At 42.7% G+C, this 21870-nt stretch overlaps 1 long non-coding RNA gene across 1 annotated transcript; it reads left to right on the forward strand.

The window, feature by feature from the left end:
- The first annotated feature begins 46 nt into the window (after positions 1–46).
- LOC104668748 lies at positions 47–3333 on the forward strand. Its single transcript, XR_748877.1, has 3 exons — positions 47–183; positions 2256–2353; positions 3198–3333. It is a non-coding gene; the product is annotated as an uncharacterized LOC104668748 (long non-coding RNA).
- Positions 3334–21870: the final 18537 nt, after the last annotated feature.

Consider the following 21870-nt stretch of genomic DNA (forward strand, 5'->3'; position numbering starts at 1 on the left):
TGGCAGAACCTGCGGGCTAGGTGGGTGGCTCGCCAGCCGGGACGAAGGGAAATGAGGACCGCCGCTCCGGGGCGCGAGTACGCGCGTGGAGTCCAGGGGCTCAGCCACCGCGCCTCCTCCTCCTGCAGCTGGAGACTGCAACAGCGGCGGGCGCACCGGCAGCAGCGACGACCCTGAGCGCAGGTGGGCACCCCAGAGCACGGCGCTCTGTCCGCTCCCCCGGCCACCGCGGGCCGGATGCCCGCTCTTCCAGGCCACTGCGCTTGGGCGCAAGGGCTGGGTAGGTCCAGGGGCAGAAGGAAGGTGCACGGCCCCGTGGTGCGCGCGCTTATGCGCGCACGCTGTGGTAGGTGGGGAAGAGGTGCAGAAAAGCTGCCTCCCTTAGGGTTCGCTACCTCGGTTCCACTGTCCCCACCCCACCCCTTCTGAGGAGCTGAGCACCGGTGGGGCTTTGGAGAACTGCGATCTCCTACCCGCCCCGCAGTATCGGTGGTGTGTGCAGGTTGCCCTTCTTTTCACAGTCCACACCCAGCAACCATCAGGACGCCCCCTGCTCCCGGCCCGAAGACTGTAGGGACCATGGGAGGAGAGAGTGGTGGCTGGACCGGTCGGGGCGTGTGCGCGGAAGGCTGGAGTTGCTTGAGTATTGTCTGCCGGGGCCGGCGCTTGTGTCAGGGTTCTCCCTCGCGCTTTCAGGGGGTAGGGAATGGGTTTGCTGAACTTATTCTGAGGGCTGATTCTGCACATGCCCTTGGCGCCTTGTGCACGCTTGGACGAGGGTTTAATGGAGGCACGTGGGAGCAGTGTCGATCTCTGGCGGGTCCCCAAAGACCCTCTTGGGATAGTCCAGCGCGTGTTCCGGGTTGAGAGGGAAAGGAGAGTGTTCCGTGTGAATGTCCGTCCTAGGGAGGAAGAGGAGAGTGTCTCAAGGAGACTTGATTTTCTTGTATTTGCTGCAATTCCGTAAACCAAATCATGCTTTCGAGGCGTTAAAGTAAATTACAGGTAAGTGGGGCGGATCTCTGCTGGGGATAAAGAAGCTCCCGGGTTTGCGGGGTAGCGGGCCTGGCTGGCGTGCACGCTCGGTGGCTTTTGGCGCTGTCTCGCCTAGGTAGTGGGGGTGGAGGTGGTGGTGCTTGTGTCTTTGGTTTAGGGTGCTGGAGCGAGACTTACTTGTCCTAGGTAGACTGTGGGACTTGGAGGAGGTAAAAAAGGTTCGCGGCGCGGTTATTCGCAATTAACTCCAGAATCTCAGTGTGTGTCTGTCGGTCGGTCTCTCTCTGTCTCTCTATTTCTCTCTCTGTCTCTGTCTCTCTGTGTCTGTCTCTGTCTCTCTCTCTCTCTCTCTCTCTCTCACACACACACACACACACACACACACACACGCGTCTCATGGCTGCTTGGACTTGCTGATAGTTGTTCATGAATTTTTATTCCTGTTTGTTCATTTCCTGACTTTTTTTTTTTTGGAAAAAGGACTTACCTGTATTAAAATCCGTGGGGTTTCCGAAAGACCCTTCCGCAGTCATTCATATTCAAATCAAGGATAGGGCATTTTGATGAAAATACCCCACCAAACTCCTGTTTGGATTGGACAAAACTGTAGTTCAGGTTAGAATTAGTGTTATTTTAAATAGACATCTTACAACCTTGTGGTAAAGTAACCTTAGCCTGAATCGCCCCGATCTTTCTTTCTTTTTTTTTTTATTATTATACTTTAAGTTCTAGGGTACATGTGCACAACGTGCAGGTTTGTTACATATGTATACTTGTGCCATGTTGGTGTGCTGCACCCATCAACTCGTCAGCACCCATCAATTCGTCATTTATATCAGGTATAACTCCCAATGCAATCCCTCCCTCTTCCCCCCGCCGCTGATCTTTCTTTGTGTCAATTTACAGAATTCTGAAATACCAGATGAACAAAGCGGTGAAGTTTTCTTCTAATTTTAAACGACAGGTCTTGAAATGACTGTTAAGTTGAGTTCTGCGACTCCATCTCTTTAATGATCAGCTGAGAGTGGTGTATAGTTGATGATCTGAGACTTACGCATGTTTCAATTTCTAATCAAATAATTTATCATACCATTGGGGAGAAGGACGCCTTAGGAATTTTCCACACAGAGGAGAAAGAACATTTTTGTCTTTTGGAGCAAATATTTTGCCACTTTTTCCCCAGATATCCCCGTTAGATGCCTAGAAAAGATGCATTGTGGACGAATAATACATGATTTATTTCTCTTTTATGTCTACAGGTGGCAGTGTAGAAGCCAAACCGGGAGCTTCTAGAAGTGGTTTCTGAAAGAGTCAAATGTACATGAGTAAGCAAGCACAGGAATCTGAAAAACCACAGGTATGTAGGACAATTAATCCACCTATCCAGCTTTATAATTATTGCATTCCAGTAGTACTAACCCGTTTGCTCTTATGTTCAATATTTTGACACTTATATAAACTTCTATGAAGTGAAATGTATTTTGAGGTAACCTCCGAGGAGAAACCGGGTCTAATCTATTTCTGACAATGTATTTAAATAAAAATTCTGCATATCATTATATTACATGACTTTTTACTGTTCTAAAAGAGTTGTTTTTCCATTGTGACCATGTGGCTTTGCATTTAACCAGTTGTTTGATATTTGCTTTTCAAAACACTTTTCCTGAAACTATATAAAACTGCCAGTTGTTCTGAATAATTTCATTTGAGATAATGTTAACAGAGTCACCTGCATGAACCAATAGCAGTATCAACTTAAAAAAATTTTTTTTTGAGACAGGATTTGGCCTTGTCACCCAGGTGGGGGCCAGTGGCAGGATCTCAGCTCACTACGACCTCCATCTCCTGGGCTCAAGTGATCCTCCCACCTCAGCCTCCTGAGTAGCTGGGACTACAGGTGTGCACTAGCACACCGGGGTTGTTTTTGTATTTTTTGTAGAGACAGGGTTTTGCCATATTGTCCTGGTTTTTAACTCCTGGGCTCAAGTGATCTGCCTGCCTTGGCCTCCCACTGTATTAGGACTACAGGTGTGAGCCACTACATCCAGCCAAGTATCAGCTTTTAATAAAATTGCGTCCCACTGTTGAATTGACGTAACACCGATCAGAATACAGATGCATTAGGAGGCTTCTTTTAAACCAAGCCCTTCTGTTATTAACCTTCTGATGATTTTTCTCCTACTACCTTGCTGTTTTTACAGGCCCACTAATTTGTCTGACTAAAATAAGGACGAGTTGTGTGCTGATGAGAGACATGTTTGTAATGTTATTCATTGTGACAAAGTTCAAAAGAATTTGCCTTTGATTCTCATTAAAATGCAAAGTTTTGCATATTAAGGTCCTTTTTCAACAACTGAGCAACTCTTTATAATGAAGGGCAGAAGATGCCAAAGGGAAGAAAATGTTTACCTTTGTGGGCTTTTACTTTCTTTCCTGGGAATGGTAGGTCATAGCTATTGGTAGTTTTTTTTTTTTTTTTTTTTTTTTTGAGAAGGAGTCTCGCTCTGTCGCCCAGGCTGGAGTGCAGTGGCATGATCTCAGCTCACTGCAACCTTCGCCTCCCGGGTTCAAGCGATTCCCCTGCCTCAGCCTCCTGAGTGGCTGGGATTACAGGCACCCGCCACCACACCTGGCTAATTTTTGTATTTTTTGTAGAGATGGGGTTTCACCGTGTTGGTGAGGCTGGTCTCCAACTCCTGACCTCAGGTGATCCTCCCGCCTCGGTCTCCCAAAGTGCTGGGATTACAGGCGTGAGCCACCACCTGCCACCGCTATTGGTACTTTCACATGGATGCTAAAGTTATTGTGTTGGCTGTGTTAAGGGTCAGGCATCAAAATGGCTGCTCAAGAGAATGAAGCTTTCTTTTTGTGGGGATGCAAGGGGTGGGATGGGGTGCACAATTATCACAATGCTGGAATGTGGTGTTACCTCGACATTCTGCCTTTACAGCTGAGGAGGGATTTGTTTCGCCCCAGCTAATGAAGGTGTTAAATAAACTTGGATGCTGTTATTGAAGCTTAAAAAATAATTGAAACTGGGTGCGGTGGCTCAAGCCTGGAATCCCAGCACTTTGGGAGACTGCGATGGGAGGACTGCTTGAGCTCAGGAGTTCAAGACCAACCTAGACAACATGGCAACACCCTGTCTCTAAAAAAATTACAAAAAGTAGCCAGGCGTGGTGATGTGTGCCTGTAGCTATGTGTACCTTTAGTCCCACCCAGTCGGGAGGCTGAGGTGGGAGCATCCCTCGAGCCTGGGAGGTCAAGGCTGTGGTGAGTCACGATCATGCCACTGCACTCCAGCCTGGGTGTGACAGTGAGATCCCTTCTTAAGAAAAAAAAAAAGAAAAGAAAAGAAAAAAAGAAATTGAGCACTTACCAGTAGAAAGCAAACAGGGAGCTCAGACTCAGAAAGTGTAGATTACACTAAATACTGAAGGGTTCTCACTTTAAAGCCTCCATGGATAAGGAGTGGCTTCAGGAAAGCTCTCGAACATTTAGGAACATGTAAGTTTGCACTGCCTGAGACTTAGATTCATTATCCGACTCAGGAAATTGGGATGTAACTAATTATCCCTCAACATATCTAACAGGAATGGAGTCTCCTCAGTCAAAAAGGAAAACAGCAAGGTTGATATTTTATTTGTTTTTTGGAATTACAGTATATTTGTTGTAGAGCCATTAGGTGCTTTAGAGATATTTGACTTTTGATGTATAACATACATAATAAAGTGTATAAAAGGTACTGGTCTAAAGTGTACTGTTCAACGAGAATCACTTGAACCCAGGAGGTGGAGGTTGCAGTGAGCCGAGGTTGTGCCACTGCACTCCCACCGGGGTGACAGAATGAGACCCTGTCTCCAAAAAGAAAAATAAATAAATAAATAAATAAATTGTACTACTCAGTGAAACTTTGCATGCGTGTATACCATGTGACCATCACCTGAGTCAAGATGTAGATTTCCAGCACTCCAGAAGATTTCCTCTTGCCCCTTCTGTTCAGAGTTCATCTTACCTCCAACATGAAGGTAACCACATTGTGATTTTTAAAAAACTCCATCCACTAGTTTTGTCTTGTAAGTTCCATATCAATAGTATCATATAATGGGAACTCTTGTGTGTGTCTTTCATTCACACATATAGACAGGTACTAGAATGTCATAGACATAACATAAAGTCTATGAGATTCATCCACAAGGTTGTCCATATCAGTAGTTCTAATCTCTTGCTGAGAATCATTCCATTGTATGCATACACCACAGTTTGTTTCTCCATTTTCCTGTTGACTCTTTGGATTGTTTTCAATTTGAGGCTAATACGAATAAAGCAGCCATGAACACTCTTGCTTATGTCTTTTGGTGCACGTGCCCAATCATTTCTCTGAACAGAAACTTAGGAGTGGAATTGTAGGGTCATAGGGTAGGCATATATTTAGCTTTAGTAGATATTGCCAAACAGTTTCCCAAAGGGATTGTACCAACTGAAATGTCCCCAGTAGTGTATGAGTGTTCCAGTTAGTGGCTCTACATTTTAATGAACACTTGGTTTTATCTGTCTTTTAAATTTTAGCTACTTTGCTGGGTGTACAGTGGTATCTTTGTGGGTTTTCTTTTCTTTTTTTTTTTTTTTTTGTTTTTTGAGATGGAGTTTTGCTTTTGTTGCCCAGGCTGGAGTGTGTTGGTGTGATCTTGGCTCACTGCAACCTCCGCCTCCCGGGTTCAAGTGATTCTCCTGCCTCAGCCTTCCTAGTTGCTGGGATTACAGGCATGCGCCACCATGCCTGGCTAATTTTGTATTTTTAGTAAAGATGGGGTTTCTCCATGTTGGTCAGGCTGGTTTTTAAAAACGTATTTTATTGTAATTGTGGGAAATTATGTATATTTAGAATTTACTATCTTAACCTTTTTTTTTTTTTTTTTTTTTTTTTTTTTTTTTTTTTTTTTTAGACAGTACTGGAGTGCAGTGGTGTGATCTCGGCTCACTGCAGCCTCTGCCTCCTGGGTTCAAGCAGTTCTCCTGCCTCAGCCTCCCGAGTAGCTGGAACTATAGGCGGGCACCACCATGCCTGGCTAATTTTTTGTATTTTTACAAATAATTAGAGTCTCACCATGTTGACCAGGCTGGTGCTGAACTCTGACCTCAGGTGATTCACCTGCCTCAGCCCACCAAAGTGCTGGGATCACAGGTGTGAGCCACTGCGCCTGGCCAACCATTTTTGAGTGTACAGTTAGTAGCATTAAGTACATTCGACTTGTTGTCTAACCCTTACCACCACTCATCTCCAGGACTCTTCATTTTGCAAAACTGAAACTGTACCCATTAAACAGTAATTACCCAATTCCCACTTCCTTAGCCACTGGCAACCACCATTCTACCTTCTGTGTCCATGGATTTGACTGTATACTTCATGTAAGCTAGATCATGCAGTGTTTGCCTTTTGTGACTGTCTTATTTAAACTTAGATAATGTCCTCAATGTTTAGCCATGTTGTAGCATGCATTAGAATTTCAGTTTCAAGGATAAATAATATTCTATTGTATGTATATGCCACATTTTGTTAATCCATTCATCTGTCAATGGATACTTGGGTTTTCACCTTTTGGCTATTTGCGAATAATGCTGCTCTGAACCATGAATGTACAGATAACCTCTTCAAGTCCTTGCTTTCAGTTCTTTTGGGCATATACCCAGAAGTGGAATTGCTGGATCATATGGTAATTCTATTTTTATTTTTATTTAAAAAGTTTTTAAAGATAGGGTCGGCTGGGCACGTGGCTCACACCTGTAATCCCAGCACTTTGGGAGGTTGAGGAGGGCGGATCACCTGAGGTCAGGAGTTCGAGACCAGCCTGACCAACACGGTGCAACCCCATCTCTACTAAAAATAGAACAATTAGTCAGGCGTGGTAGTGGGCACCTGTAATCCCAGCTAGTGGAGTGGCTGAGGCAGGAGAATGACTTGAATCCGGGAGGCGGAGGTTGCAGTGAGCCGAGATCCTGCCACTGCACTCCAGCCTGGGTGATAGAGCCAGACTCTGTCTCAGAAAAATAAATAAATAAATAAATAAACAAACAAATAAATAAATACATAAAGATAGGGTTCCACTCTGTTGCCCTAGCTGGAGTGTAGCGGTATGATCATAGCTCACTGTAGCCTCAAACTCCTGGCCTCAAGTGATCCTCCTTCCTCAGCCTCCCAAGTAGCTAGGACTATAAGCATGTGACACTATGCCTAGCCAATTAAAATTTTTTTTGTTTCTTGCTGTATTGCCCAGGCTGATCTCAAATGCCTAGCCTCAAGTGATTCTTCTGCCTCAGTCTTCTGAGTAGCTGGGAACACAGGCACAAGCCATTTTACATTCCCATCAGCAGTGTACAAGGGTTTCAGTTTCTCCACATCCTCGCCAGCACTTTTTATTTTCTGTTTCTTGATAGTAGCCATCCTGATGGATGTGAGGTGGTCCTTGTGGTTTTAATTTATATTTCCTGGTGAGTAATGATGTTGAGTACTATTTCATATACTTAATGACATTGGGATATATCCTTTTGTGAAGTGCCTTTTCAAATCTTTTGCCCATTTTTGAGTTGGGTTGTTTTTTGGTTTGTTGTTTTTTTGTTGTAAAAGTTCTTTGATATCCTGCATATGAGTCTTTTGTCAGATATATATGTTATAAATATTTTCTCCCAGTCTGGTTTGCCTTTTCACTGTCTTAATGGAATCTTTTGATAACTTGGAAGTCTAGTGATCAGTTTTTGCCTTAAAAATGGCTATTTTTTTGTGTGTGTTCTGTTTATGAAATTTTCGCCTACTTTGGGGTTATTTTTTAAAAACCTTCTTTTTAGTAACTGAAAACATATGGAGACAATCTGTTTGGAAGATACAGTAAATTAACTATAAGTGTATTTCAAACATGTGCCCTGAGTGTGGGAGTTGGTGATATACACCTTTTCTGCAGCAGGTGGCAGAAAAGGGATTTGAAGCAAGTGTGTTTATATGGACATAGATGCCATTACTCAAGTGGCCTCCACTCAGGGCCCCTCTAGATTGGGAGGAACCATAGGGAAGAGCTCAGTGATAACTCTTCTGTAGGAAAGAATGTAGCAAAATATATGGGTATTTATATTTTCTCAATTTGTAATCCATGCTTGCCAGTGATTCTTCCCCTCCCCTCTTCCATCCCCAGGGACAGTCGCTGCTATTCAGTGCCGCAACTTTCCTTAGCCCCTCAAGATCCTGCCATTTGTTAGCTTTTTCTCTTCATCTTTTTCGTGAAAGGTCTGCATTTTCTGTCACTTGGATGTCTTGAGATGTCCCCCTCCCACTGCCCCATGTTCTTTAGACCCTTCAGACCCCTCAACCCCCACTTCTTTTTCTCCTGTTCCCACTACTATCCCTCAGCTCAGGCTGCAGATATGTATTTGTTAATTGCCTCCCAGACATCTCCCTCTGGATGTCCCACAGGTGCCTTTCATATGAAACATGTGTTGTTCCTCTCCAGTCTGCTTTTCTGCTTTCCCACCCTAATTAATACATTTACCATTCCTCTAGGATTCTGAAGTGGAAGTCTTGGCACTGTACCCGATTCTCCTGCACGACCTTTATCACCCTCACAGCTCATACTTAGTTGGTCATCAAAGCTGCTGAGTCTTTCTCCTTTCTCTGAAACATCTTTAATAGACATCCCGTCTTCCCCATATTCACTACCTCGTGGTTCTGGTTCTTTAATCCCCCTTTAGGATTGTAGTAATAGCCTCCCATCTGATCTCCCTGTTTCTACTCTTGCCTCTAATCCATCTTCCACTTGTCATCAGCTTTCTTTTCCTAAAACACAGATTTAATCATGCCGTTTCTTACTTAAAAAACGATTTGTAGCTCTCCACTGCCTACAAGAGGCATTCAAATCCCTAAGCATGATTTACAATGTGAGACCCTTCATTATTTGCCTTCAATCTGTTTTCTCTGCTCTATCATCTGCCATTTCCTCCCCACACTCCATCTGTCCTAAACTATTTTCCATTCCTAGAACATTCCTTGAGTTCTTTCTTGCATCTATGCTCTTGCACATGCTGTTTCTTCTATTTCTGATGTTCATGCCTGTCTACCTGGCAAGTTACTAGTTTTCCTTTAAAAGTCAGCTGAAAAGTGGCCTCTTTGAGCCTTCCTTTTCTTTAAGTAGATCTTGTTATTCATCTCTCATTTAGTGTGGTTGGAGGAAGTGATTCATAATTGCAGGCAGTAATGCATATTAATCATTGTACCCCCAGCAACTACTGGGGCACTACTTGAAAAAAAAAGGTATTTAATAAATGTTCATGGAATGAATGAACTCATGAAGAACCCATCTGTACTCAGATTTTGTTGCTCATCATCACAATATCAGTTTACTTAGTGGTTTTAAACAACTACTATTTATTTAGTTCTTGATTCTGTGGGTTGGTAATTTGGGCAGGACTCAGCTGGATGGTTCTTTCAATTTGGGCAGGTCTTCTGACCTTGGCCACCTTCACTTGTGTCTGTGATCTGCTGTGTGGGTTGGAGGCTATCTCTTCTAGGATGGACTCAGCTCCTGTGTGGGTTGGAGGCTATCTCATCTAGGATGGCCTCTGCTCGACAATGTGGTCTTTAATCTGTAACCAGGCTAGCCTGGGCTTGTTCACACTATGGCTGGCAGGGTTCTAATTGAGAGTGCAGAGGCAACCAAGGCCTCTTGAGGCCTAGACTTGCAACTGGCACAAGATTATTTCCTCTGAATTTTGTTAGCCAAGGCAAGTCACAAAGCCAGCCCTGAATCAGGAGGTGAGGAACTAGGTCCTATCTCTTGATGGAAGGAGCTATTTATACAATCACATTTCAAGGAACATGGATAGAGAGGAGAGAATAATTGAAGCCATTTTTGCAAGCAATCTACTGCACTTATTTGGGAGCAGGAATGGAGATTAGAGCAGGCTGGGCCAAGAAGGTTTATTCCACTTAGATCAGCAGCAGAGGGTGAAGTTCTGACCCTCACTCATGGGCTTAATTGCACCTAACATGAACCCAAGATGGCTCTCTGGTTCCTAGCATCCTCCTTTGGCCCTCCTCTCAAATCCTCAGCCCCTCTCCCCACTTTTTTTTTTTTTTTTTTTTTTTTTTTTTAAATCTGAAGCATATCTAAGACAGCCCCAGTTTCCTTTTGGCATTGGTAATTTGGGCTGGCCTAGTGGAAATACCGTTGGTGGTGCTATGGGATGAGAAGAACTCTTCAGTATTGGATAAGGGAACAACACCTCTCCTCTTCATCCTGGAAGCTGCTGTGTATAGCCTTGGAAATTGGGGGCTTTCTCACTGTGAAGCACCCTCAAGTATTTGCCATTGATTTGTCTCTATCCTCTGATTTAAAAGGCGTTTTCTGGGAGAGGAGAGTGTCAGGAAACAAAAAGAGATCTGATCGATTGGGACTGTTCATCTATATTCTTCCTCACCATGTGTGAAAATTTAAGATATTCTCCTACTGAGAAACAGTAGTCATTTACCCAATTGTAATGTCTGTGTGCTTTCCCAGCTGTTACAAACTCTTTGGAGTGGAAACATGAATTTAAATGTCTCTGATACACCACCCATTAGAGGAACCTTTTTTGAGGAATAGACTACATTAGGAAAAGGTATAGTTACAGTATACAATACAGAAACTCAATTGAAATATGCTAAAACATGTAGGAAGAGATCCTAGTTTTTGAGAGGTAGTATAATAACCATGAATAAGTTCTATCTTTCCCAGAACTTGGCTTCAGTGTACATCTGATTGTTTTAGTAGAGTTGTTAGAAGTAGTTTTAAAAAAAAAAAGCGGATGTAAATTTCACCCCATTCATGCCCATTTCTACTAATCCTAGAGATAGAGCCGTACTGTGAAGTGACCAAAAGGCGTAAAAGAATAGGAGGCACTTACAGGGTCTTAAGACCCCTCATGACCGCTCAGTGAACTCTCATTGCCTCTTGCCAGTCCTAGATTGGCTGCTGACACAGTTGGAGGCATGAAAAATCCACAACCTGAGTAATCCTCTGCTGAAATAACAGCTGTGCCATTTGGGGGTGAAAATAGAATTTTTTTCCTGCACCTCTGGAATTTTAATTTATGTTAAAAATTATCTTTTCCAAATTTTTTCTTATGGCATGCTCATGCTTTTCATTTTATTCAACAGAAGATTGAGTTTTTATCTCACCATGCCTTGTGTGTAGATCATTTCCTTATTGGATTCTGTGTAGTGTTTGTTGTTTATTTAATGACAACATAAACTCAGTTAGTCATAGTTAAATATTTTTAGAAGACCACAACAATTTGAGTTAGGAAATCAATGTTTTTATCTATTAAAAATGTATCAAATCAAGGTATTTTAACAGACTAAAATAAGATACTAATTTTTGTTTATCCAAAAGAGTTAGCTTGGGCTGGGCGCAATGGCTCAAGCCTATAATTCCAGCACTTTGGGAGGCCGAGGCGGGCGGATCACGAGGTCAGGAGTTCAAGACCAGCCTGGCCAACATGGTGAAGCCTGGTCTCTACTAAAAATACAAAAATTATCTGGGCATAGTGGTGGGTGCCTGTAGTCCCAGCTACTCAGGAGGCTGAGGCAGGAGAATTGCTTGAACCTGGGAGGTGGAGGTTGCTGAGATCGTGCCACTGCACTCTAACCTGAGTGACAGAGCAAGACTCCATCTCGGGGAAAAAAAAGGAAAAAGAAAAAAAATAGTTTGATGTCATAAGCAACCACAAAACATTTTATACACTATATTACCAACATGATGCATAATGTGAATTCTAAGTTACATTTACTGATGTATAAATACATGTTCTAGGCCAGGCGTGGTGGCTCATGCCTGTAATCCCAGCACTTTGGGAGGCTGAGACGGGTGGATCACGAGGTCGGGAGATCGAGACCATCCTGGGTAACATGGTGAAACTCCATCTCTACTAAAAAAATACAAAAAATTAGCCGGGCCTGGTGGCGGGTGCCTGTAGTTCCAGCTACTTGGGAGGCTGAGGCAGGAGAATGGCGTGAACCCGGGAGTCGGAGCTTGCAGTGAGCCGAGATCCCGCCACTACACTCCAGCCTGGGTGACAGAGTGAGACTCCATCTCAAACAAAACAAAACAAAACATGGTCTATATGTACCATACTATGTCTCTGTTGCGGTTGGGGGCGGGTTGTGGGAGAGAGAGAGAGAGAAAGACAGAGAGAAAGAGAGAGAGAGAGAAAGACAGAGAGAGAGAGAGAGAGAGAAAGCGAACAAACCCACACATCCTCCTGTGAAAGGTTAAAATACTGGCAAAAGCTATATGAAAAGCATAAGTAAATGTTAAACAGCATAAGTAAATGTTAAAACAGCCATGTAGGACAGTGATTAAGTTCAATGAGGGACGGGATTATTAGCTAACAAGTATATTTATATTGAAGGAAGGCTGTGACAGAGAAACAACTAATAAATTCAAGGTGGTAGTTCTATGAGCCTTAGGTGCCATACTGAGTGATGTTAATGGACCTACTGTTGGCTTTTATTTTTTTATTTTATATATTTTTATTTTTTATTTTTTTTGAGACAGGGTCTCACTCTGTCACCCAGGCTGGAGTGCAGTGGTGGGATCTCGGCTCACTGCAACCTCTGCCTCCCAGGTTCAAGCGATTTCCTGCCTCAGCCTCCAAAGTAACTGGGACTACAGGCGTGTGCCACCACGCCCAGCTAATTTTTTTTTGTGTTTTTGTTTTTAGTAGAGATGGGGTTTCACCATGTTGTCCAGGCTGGTCTCAAACTCCTGACCTCAGGTGATCCACCCACCTTGGTCTCCCAAAGTGTTGGGATTACAGGTGTCAGTCACTGCGCCTGGCCTATATTTTTTATATTTTTGAGATGGAGTCTCTCTCTGTCACCTGGGCTGGAGTGCGGCGGTACCATTTCAGCTCACTGCAACCTCCACCTCCTGGGTTCAAGTGATTCTCCTCTCTGCCCACACCTGGCTAATTTTTGTATTTTTAGTAGAGATGGGGTTTTACCATGTTGGCCAGGCTGGTTTTGAACTCCTGACCTCAAATGATATGCTCACCTCGGCCTCCCAAAGTGCTGGGAATACAGGTGTGAGCCACTGCGCCCAGCCTGTTGACTTTTAAAAGAGATTTTAGAATGCACACATTTAAGATGGACTAGATGGTAATCAATTACTCTCCAATCATTTGAATACTAATCCTTACATTGGAAAATATTTAGGATGAATTACATGTTTTATAAAAATATTCTGTTTTTGTTCCTGATTAACGATGTAATCAAAAATTTTCTTACTGTCATGGCCTTGTCAGTATGTTGGATTTCTGGATGTAGGCTTGGGCACAGAGGTCAGCATCTATGGTTGCAGAAGCATCTTTGCTTATCCACTAGCCCAGCTGTGCAGGTAGGTATTTGACCAGGAAAATATAATGGGGAAAGACAATAGAGTCTTAATGAATTTCCTAAAGAGGAAGGCGCATGGCCATCTCAGCTAATCCCAATGCTTCAGATTTGTACACGATTGAAAGAACAGATGATATTTTTCCTTAGAACAGCTGAGGAAAGTAAAATACCATGCGCACTGAGGGAACACCTTGTGCCCTGTTGACAAACCATGCATAGGATCAGCTGTTGTTCTTTCTTTATCTCCAGGGAGGGCAATGTGGGATCTCTTCCTTTAGTCACCTATATATATGATAATACTATGCGTTTTCTTTTCTTTTTTTTTGAAATGGAGTCTCGCTTTGTTACCTAGGCTGGAGTGCAGTGGTATGATCTTGGCTCACCACAACCTTCACCTCCTGGGTTCAAGCGATTCTCCTGCCTCAGCCTCCCTAGCAGCTGGGACTACAGGTGCCCGCCACCATGCCCGGCTAATTTTTGTATTTTTAGTAGAGATGGGGTTTCCCTATATTGGTCAGGCTGGTCTCAAGCTCCTGACCTCGTGATCCACCCACCTTGGCTTCCCAAAGTGCTGGGATTACAGGTGTGAGCCACCGTGCCCGGCCAATACTATGCATTTTCTTATCCATGTTATGAGGAAGGCCTCAAGACTCAGACATAATCTGACTGCTGGGGTTTAAGTGACAGTCCGTGCTGGCTTTTAAATGGAAATTTTAGAACATACACATTTCAAATGCTGCAACCTTTCTTGCTTCTTTGACATGTGGTCCTGCTCTGCCTGTGCTGGTCAACATCAGGTATAGTCATAGCGTGTGTGTGTGTGTGTGTGTGTGTGTGTGTGTGTGTGTGTAGTGAAGTCGGGGCGGGGTGGTTCTTCCCAGTGATTGTAACAGATTTTTCCCACCTATATGGTCAGAGTGAATGAGTACCTAGTGTGCTGTATTTTTTATCACTATTGGTGATTTTCCATCACTATCAGTGAAAAAAAAATATATTTATATATTCACGAAAATAACAATATTTCACCAAGAGTTTTGACCCTGAATTGGATGTGGCCTTGGACTGGCATGATGCTGGAATCAGACGGCTGAACTAGAAGTGAGGAGGCTGCTGTTCTGTTCCCAGTTAGCTTCTAAGTAGCTATGATGTCTGGGCACATCCTTTTATTGGTCTGGGCTTCAGGTATTGTCATCTTTAACATGAGAGTTGGACTTTTTTTTTTTTTTTCTTTTAAGAGATGGAGTCTCACTCTGTCGCCCAGGCTGGAGTGCAGTGGCGCCATCTCGGCCCACAGCAACCTCCGCCCCGCCTGTTTCAAGCGATTCTCCTGTCTCAGCTTCCCGAGTAGCTGGGATTACAGGCACCTGCCACTGCACCCGGCTAATTTTTTGTATTTTTAGTAGAGACAGGGTTTTACCATCTTGGCGAGGCTGGTCTTGAACTCCTGACCTAGTGATCCACCCACCTTGGCCTCCCAAAGTGCTGGGATTACAGACGTGAGCCACCGCGCCTGGCCGAGAGTTGGACTATTGATCTCTGAAGTCTCATCACATTCTCACACTCAAGTCTTTTTTTTTTTTTTTTTTTTCTTGAGACAGAGTCTCACTCCATTGCCCAGGCTGGAGTGTAGTAGCATGATCTCAGCTCACTGCAACCTCTGCCTTCCTGGGTACAAGTGATTATCCTGCCTCAGCCTCCCAAGTAGCTGGGGACCACGGGCGCTCACCACTATGCCTGGCTAATTTTTGTATTTTTTAGTAGAGATGGGGTTTCACCATGTTGGCCAGTCTGGTCTCGAACTCTTGACCTTAGATGATCTGCCCATTTCAGCCTCTGAAAGGTCTGGGATTGCAGGTGTGAGCCACCGTGCCTGGCCTCAAGTTTTAATACTATGGTTGAATCTCCCCCACCCAGTTTCAGCAAAAACTACATCATAAAACTATAATTGAGATTTTAAAATTTGATTGCATAAAATGTGGAGTTGCATTTTTTAAAAATCTGAGTATAGATTTTAATTTTTAATTTTTATGGGCACATAGGTATATACTTATGGGTTACCTGAGATATTTTTATATAGGTATGCAATGTGTAATAATCACATCAGGGTAAATTAAATGGCAGATTCATCACCTCAAGCATTTATCATTTGTGTTATAGACAATCCAATTATACTCTTTTAGTTATTTTTAAGTGTACAATTAACTTATTTTGGGCTGGGCACAGTGGAACATGCCTGTAATCCCAGTACTTTGGGTGGCTTAGGCAAGAGGATCCCTTCAGCCCAGTAGTTTGAGACCAGCCTGAGCAACATAGCAAAACCCTGTCTCCACAGAAAAATAATAAGAAAAGTGAGCCGGACATGGTGGCTACACGTGTGGTCCCAGCTACGCAGGAGGTTAAGGTGGGAAAATCACTTGAGCCTGGGAGGTCAAGATTGCAGTGAGCCTTGATCTGCGCCAGTGCACTCCAGCCTGGGAGACAGAGCCAAACCCTGTTTCAAAACAACAATAAAACACTAAAAATTAGGATGGGTGCCATGGCTCGAGTCTGTAATCCCAGCACCTTGGGAGGCTGAGGCGGGTGGATCACTTGAGGTAAGGAGTTCAAGGTCACCCTGGCCAACATGGTGAAACCCCATCTCTACTAAAAATACAGAAATTAACTGGGCACGGTGGTGGGCACCTGTAATCCCAGCTACTCGGGAGGCTGAGCAGGAAATCTCTTGAACCCGGGAGGTGGAGGTTGCAGTGAGCCGAGATTGCCCCACTGCACTCCACCCTGTGTGACAGAGCGAGACTCCATCTCAAATAAAACAAAACAAAAGAATCATTTTTGACTGTAGTCACCCTGTTGTGCTGTCAAATAGTAGGTCTTATTAATTCTATTTTTTGTACCTATTAATCATCTCCACTTTCCTCCAATCCCCTACTATCCTTCCCAGTCTCTGGTAACCGTCCTTCTCTCTGTCTCCATGAGTTCAATTGTTTTAATTTTTAGCTCCCACACATCAGTCAGAAAATGCAATGGTTGTCTTTCTGTGCTTGGCTTATTTTACTTAACATGTCCTCCAGTTCCATCCATGTTGTTGCAAATGACAGGATCTCATTCTTTCTCATGGCTAAATAGTACTCCATTGGGTATATGTACCACATTTTCTTTATCTATTCATCTGAGCACGTAAGGTTACTTCCAGATCTTGGCTGTTGTGTGAATAGTGCTGCAATAAACATAGGAGTGCAGATATATCTCTTGGGTGGTGTACTGGAGTTGCATCATTATGTTAATGAAATGAAATCAGTGGCCAGGTGGAAACCAGGAGGTAATCATCCATCACAGTATGGATGCTCGTCAACCTAACCTGATAAAGCCATCGTAAGTTGAAATTATCATTAAGTTGAAAATGCATTTAATACACTTAATCTGTCAAACATCATAGCTTAGCCCAGCCTACCTTAAACGTGTTCAGAACACTTAAATTAGCCCATAATTGGGCAAAATCGTCTTAACCTGAAGTCTATTTTATAGTAAAGTGTTGAATATCTCATGTAACATATTGAATACTGTACTGAAAGTGAAAGAAACAATGCCTATATGAGTACTCTGGTATGGTTTCTCTTGAATATGTATCACTTTTACACCATCGTAAAGTAGAAAAATCATGAGTGGAACCATGGACCATCTGCATATTCAAATTTATGTTATTGTGGGGTTTTCTGTACTTGGTCAAGAGCAGAGTGACTACAACCCTGCTACAGTGTAACGTTTTATTATTGCGTTAGGGTGAGTCCCCCGTCACTGTTCTCAATCATAACCTTTCCAAGGAGAGGAGGCTGAGTTGTACTGGACTCGGTTTGCTGCTACTATATGACTTCCTCAGTTTTTGCCAAGTTTTTGTACTAAGCATTTGACATTCACAAGTCCAACTCTGATTTTCTTGTATATTCATCCTGCTTTGGGCTGGTGAGCTTGGTTCTGAAAAGCTTGATGTCTTTTATCAGTACTGGAAAACTCTTAGCCATCATCTCATTTGATTCTGCCGTATTCTGTCTTTCCTCTCCTTCTGGTTCTCCAATTACAAGGACATGAGACCCTTTGATAATTCTTAGGATCTGCTTCTTTTTTCCCCCTTTTTCTATTTGGGTTTTAATAATGGATATTTTTCATTAGCCTCTATATTCAGTTTACTAATCTTGTGTTTTGCTGTGTCCGGTCTGCCATTAAACCCATCCAGTGGATTAATTTTGGATAACTGTATTTTTTCTTAATTTCAGATATTTTATTTTTCTAGGATGTCATTTGATTCTCTTAAAGCTAGTTTCTAGTTCTCTGTTTGATATTCCTGGTGAATTTCTCTTTTCATCTATTTCCTCTTTTTATTCTTACTTTTAAAATCAATCAATCATGTTATTTTAAAGGTCTTATCTAAATCCAATATCTGGATCATCTGTGAATCTGCATCTACTGTCTTATTTTTCTCTTGAATATTGGTTACAGTTTCTTGCAGTTCTCAGGTCTAATACTTATTTAATTTTATGTTGGGCATAATGCCCAAAAGAACCTTACTAACTCTAGATTATATCTTCCTCCAGAGAAAATTTCCCCTCTTTACTTTGTTAGGTAAATGCAGTGAAGGACTGAACACTTTCACTCCATTGAGAATTAAGCTAAGTTAAGGCCAGACTGCAGTTTTACGAAGACTCAATCCAGCTATCCTTGTCTGTGCTTCTCAGGCGTGGCTCTCCTGGACTTTGATCAAAAGCCTGGAAGACCTTTGTTTTCTTAGTCCTGCAAAACTGTGGAAGATTCAGTCCTGCTCCTTGGAGGTCTTGAGTTTAACTTCATGCCCCATCCCGAATTTCAAATTCTTGCAACTGTTTGAGGGTAAAACTGATTATGTATGTGAGGGAACACTCATACTCTACTAAAATGCTGTCTCCAAAGCACTATGAAACTGTAGGAGATTTCACTCTGCCTTCTAGAAACACTTAGCTTAATATCTCACTCTCCTTCCCCAGAACTGAGTAAATGGGAATAGTTCCCATCTGTCACATCAGCTTTTGTGTATTCACCATAGAGCTTTGCTGGTTCTCTTTCTCTCAGCAGAAATCCCTTGTCTTCGCAAGTATCAAGAGCCCAGAGTTCCCAGTTCCCTGGAGGGAAGGAAATCAGATTATCAGCTCACCTCAGAAGCGCTCCTTTCCTCTGGCATTCTTGTTTTTGAGTCCCTTATAGTCTAATGGAAGCCTCAGAGTTTTTTCTCCATGAGACATGTAAGATGGGATCTGTAATTTCATAATATGCAGCATTTGCATGTCCTCATCTATTCTCATGGAGTCTTCTGTTTAAACATTAAACATTTTTCAGCTTCATGATAAAAAGTCATTTTGGTAGTAAGCACCTGCTGACTCATTACAAGACTTTCAAAGGAGGAGAATGGGAATACTTAGACAATATGGTTGTCCTCAAAATATTTTCATTGCATTTTTTAAGTTTTTCAAATTTTAATTTATCTAGAAAACACTTTGTAGGTAGAAGATGGTAATGGAGGCAGTCTCAGTTGTTTTAAATCTCCCTCAGATGGATTCCTTATTGTATCCATTTACTTCTCTTGTAGTAAAATGAGGCATGACTGTCATTACAAACCCTCCCATTTGAGAAGAGAATTTGCTCCAGAGAATTCTAGTACCACTAACAGGCAGTGTCCATATGGTTTGCACATGTAAAAACAAGAGAATGAGCTCCTCAAATTATTTAAATCTGAACCATTTCATTGTTAAAGAGCAGTTCCGTTAACTTTTGTTTGAAGCTGTGTAAGACTTGGCCAGTGCCGAGAGCCCCAGGGTCAATGGAGGCCCTTAATTCTAGTGTTGGCTCTGCTTCCACAGGCCATTTGCCAGTGAGGCCTCTGTTCACTCATCCCGAGAATGAGAACATTGAAATACTTGAATCCTAATGCTGTCTCTGCCCTTTGGATTCCAATCAGTCATTTATCACTTGGAAATTAAGGTTATACATGCGTTTCAATAAACTGTATGCCAGGATCAATTTAAAGGAATGAAAGTATGCAAATTTCTTTTAACTCTTTAAAATTTTCTATTTCCGACTTAATGAGGAAGCAAGGAGCTGTGTGTAAAGAGCACTAAACGGCATGTAAACAAATAAAAAAGAAACAGTGATTTTTGAATCTGGAGTACCTGAATTCGAGTCATAGGCACTGTCTGCTTTGGTGCCTTGGGCAAATCAGCAACCATAAGCCTCAGTTTCCTCAACTAGAAAGTGGATAGAATAGTACAGTAGCTTTACCTTCACGTGGGTGTTTGGGGGAGCCAATAAAACATTTCACGTGTGAAGGCTCTTTATAAATAGTAAAGGGCTATGAAAATATCGATTATCATTAGGACTAATGATGCAGCCCTTGTCAGCAGTAACCATCTATTGTGGCTGTCGCTCTCAAAAGCAAGATGTGAAAATGACCCAAAGGTATTTCAATTACGTTCACCTTGAGTTTTGTTCCCATGTCACTTTTTTTGTTTGTTTTTGGTAGGTAAGCTGACACTATGGTTAGGGTTTGAGCTCTGTCCTTGGAGCCATTGAAATGTAGAGCTGGAAGGGACACTAGAATCACCAAATTCCCCTCTTTTAAGATGTAGCTTATGAAGTTTAATTGACTTACCTAAGTTAACAGAGCTGCTTCAAGGTAAAACCACCAAGAATTTTGCTTAAACTCTGATTTGTATAATTAGGACTATAATTTTGATCAAGGACCAAAATAATGAAGGAGATTTCTTTTGCTTTCAAACTTTGGGATTCTCTATTTTCCTTCTCCCTAGCCCCAGTGATATCTTTCACTTCCCTCCTATTTCACAGCCCTCTCCTTCCATTTGGATGGTATAGTACCTGTACTCACTTCAGAGAAGAGGGTCCTCTATCTCTCACCCAAAACCAATCCCCTACCTGTGCTCTTGATTCCCACCCATTTTTGCCTCCTCTGGGACCTAATCTAGCAGTCATTCTGTCTATGACCTATTTTGTCTTGCTCTCCCTTTCTGTTGGTTCATCTTGGTCTACAAATGTGTCCAAACTTGTAAGACTGTTTACTTCATCCTCCATACTGCTTCTTTTCAATACTTGACTATTGAAAAAGAAACTGGTAAGAAGAGTCACAGCTTTTTCATGTTCGATTAATTCCTTATATGGTAATGTACAAGTACAGGGACTGGTGCTTTGTGGTAGCTCAGGAAAGTTCTTTCCCTCCCTCCTAACTCTCCCCTTCCTCTCTGTCATCCCCTGCCTTCTTGTCCTCCACCTCCCTCTTGTTCCTCTTCTTATTTCTTTCTGTTCCCTACCTTCTCTTGTCCCCTTAACTCCCCAGTTTGTTGCAATTTGTTTCCTGGCCTCCCTTAGGGACACTGATCTGGCTTTTGCTCATCAATGACCTAACAATGGACTCCAGTGGCTGTTTCTCAATGACACCTGTCTGTTTTTAACTTGCTGCCAGTTTCTTGGTACTTTTTCTTCTTCTTTTAGCCTTTATGATCCTTTCTTCTCAGGATCTAGGCTGGATTCCTCCTCCCCTTCTAGTTTTTTAAGTGATGCTCTTCTCTAGTAGAATTCAGCATCAAACTGTAGTCAACTCCCTACTCAGCTGCCATCTGTGCTCACCAGCATGGTGGGCTGCTTCCTCACACCCTTGACACCATGTTGAATCTTAAGGCTTCAGCCCCTTGCTTCTCTTTTCTTTCATAAACATTCAGCCCAAATGCACTCTTCCGAGAAGTCTTCACCAGCAACCTCAGTTACAGCTCCATAGAACTTTTTTTTTTTTTATTATACTTTAAGTTCTAGGGTACATGTACACAACGTGCAGGTTTGTTACATATGTATACATGTGCCATGTTGGTGTGCTGGACCCATTAACTCGTCATTTACATTAGGTATATCTCCTAATGCTATCCCTCCCCCCTCCCCACAACAGGCCCCAGTGTGTGATGTTCCCCTTCCTGTGTCCAAGTGATCTCATTGTTCAATTCCCACCTACGAGTGAGAACATGCGGTATTTGGTTTTCTGTTCTTGTGATAGTTTGCTGAGAATGATGGTTTCCAGCTGCATCCATGTCCCTCAAAGGACACGAACTCATTCTGTTTGATGGCTGCATAGTATTCCATGGTGCATATGTGCCACGTTTTCTTAATCCAGTCTGTTACTGATGGACATTTGGGTTGATTCCAAGTCTTTGCTATTGTGAATAGTGCCGCAAAAAACATACGTGTGCATGTGTCTTTATAGCAGCATGACTTATAATCCTTTGGGTATATCCCCAGTAATGGGATGGCTGGGTCAAATGGTATTTCTAGTTCTAGATCCTTGAGGAATCGCCATACTGTTTTCCACAATAGTTGAACTAGTTTACAATCCCACCAACAGTGTAACAGCGTTCCTATTTGTCTACATCCTC

The sequence above is a fragment of the Rhinopithecus roxellana genome, chromosome 7 (genome assembly GCF_007565055.1).
Source record: "Rhinopithecus roxellana isolate Shanxi Qingling chromosome 7, ASM756505v1, whole genome shotgun sequence".
NCBI lineage: Eukaryota > Metazoa > Chordata > Mammalia > Primates > Cercopithecidae > Rhinopithecus > Rhinopithecus roxellana.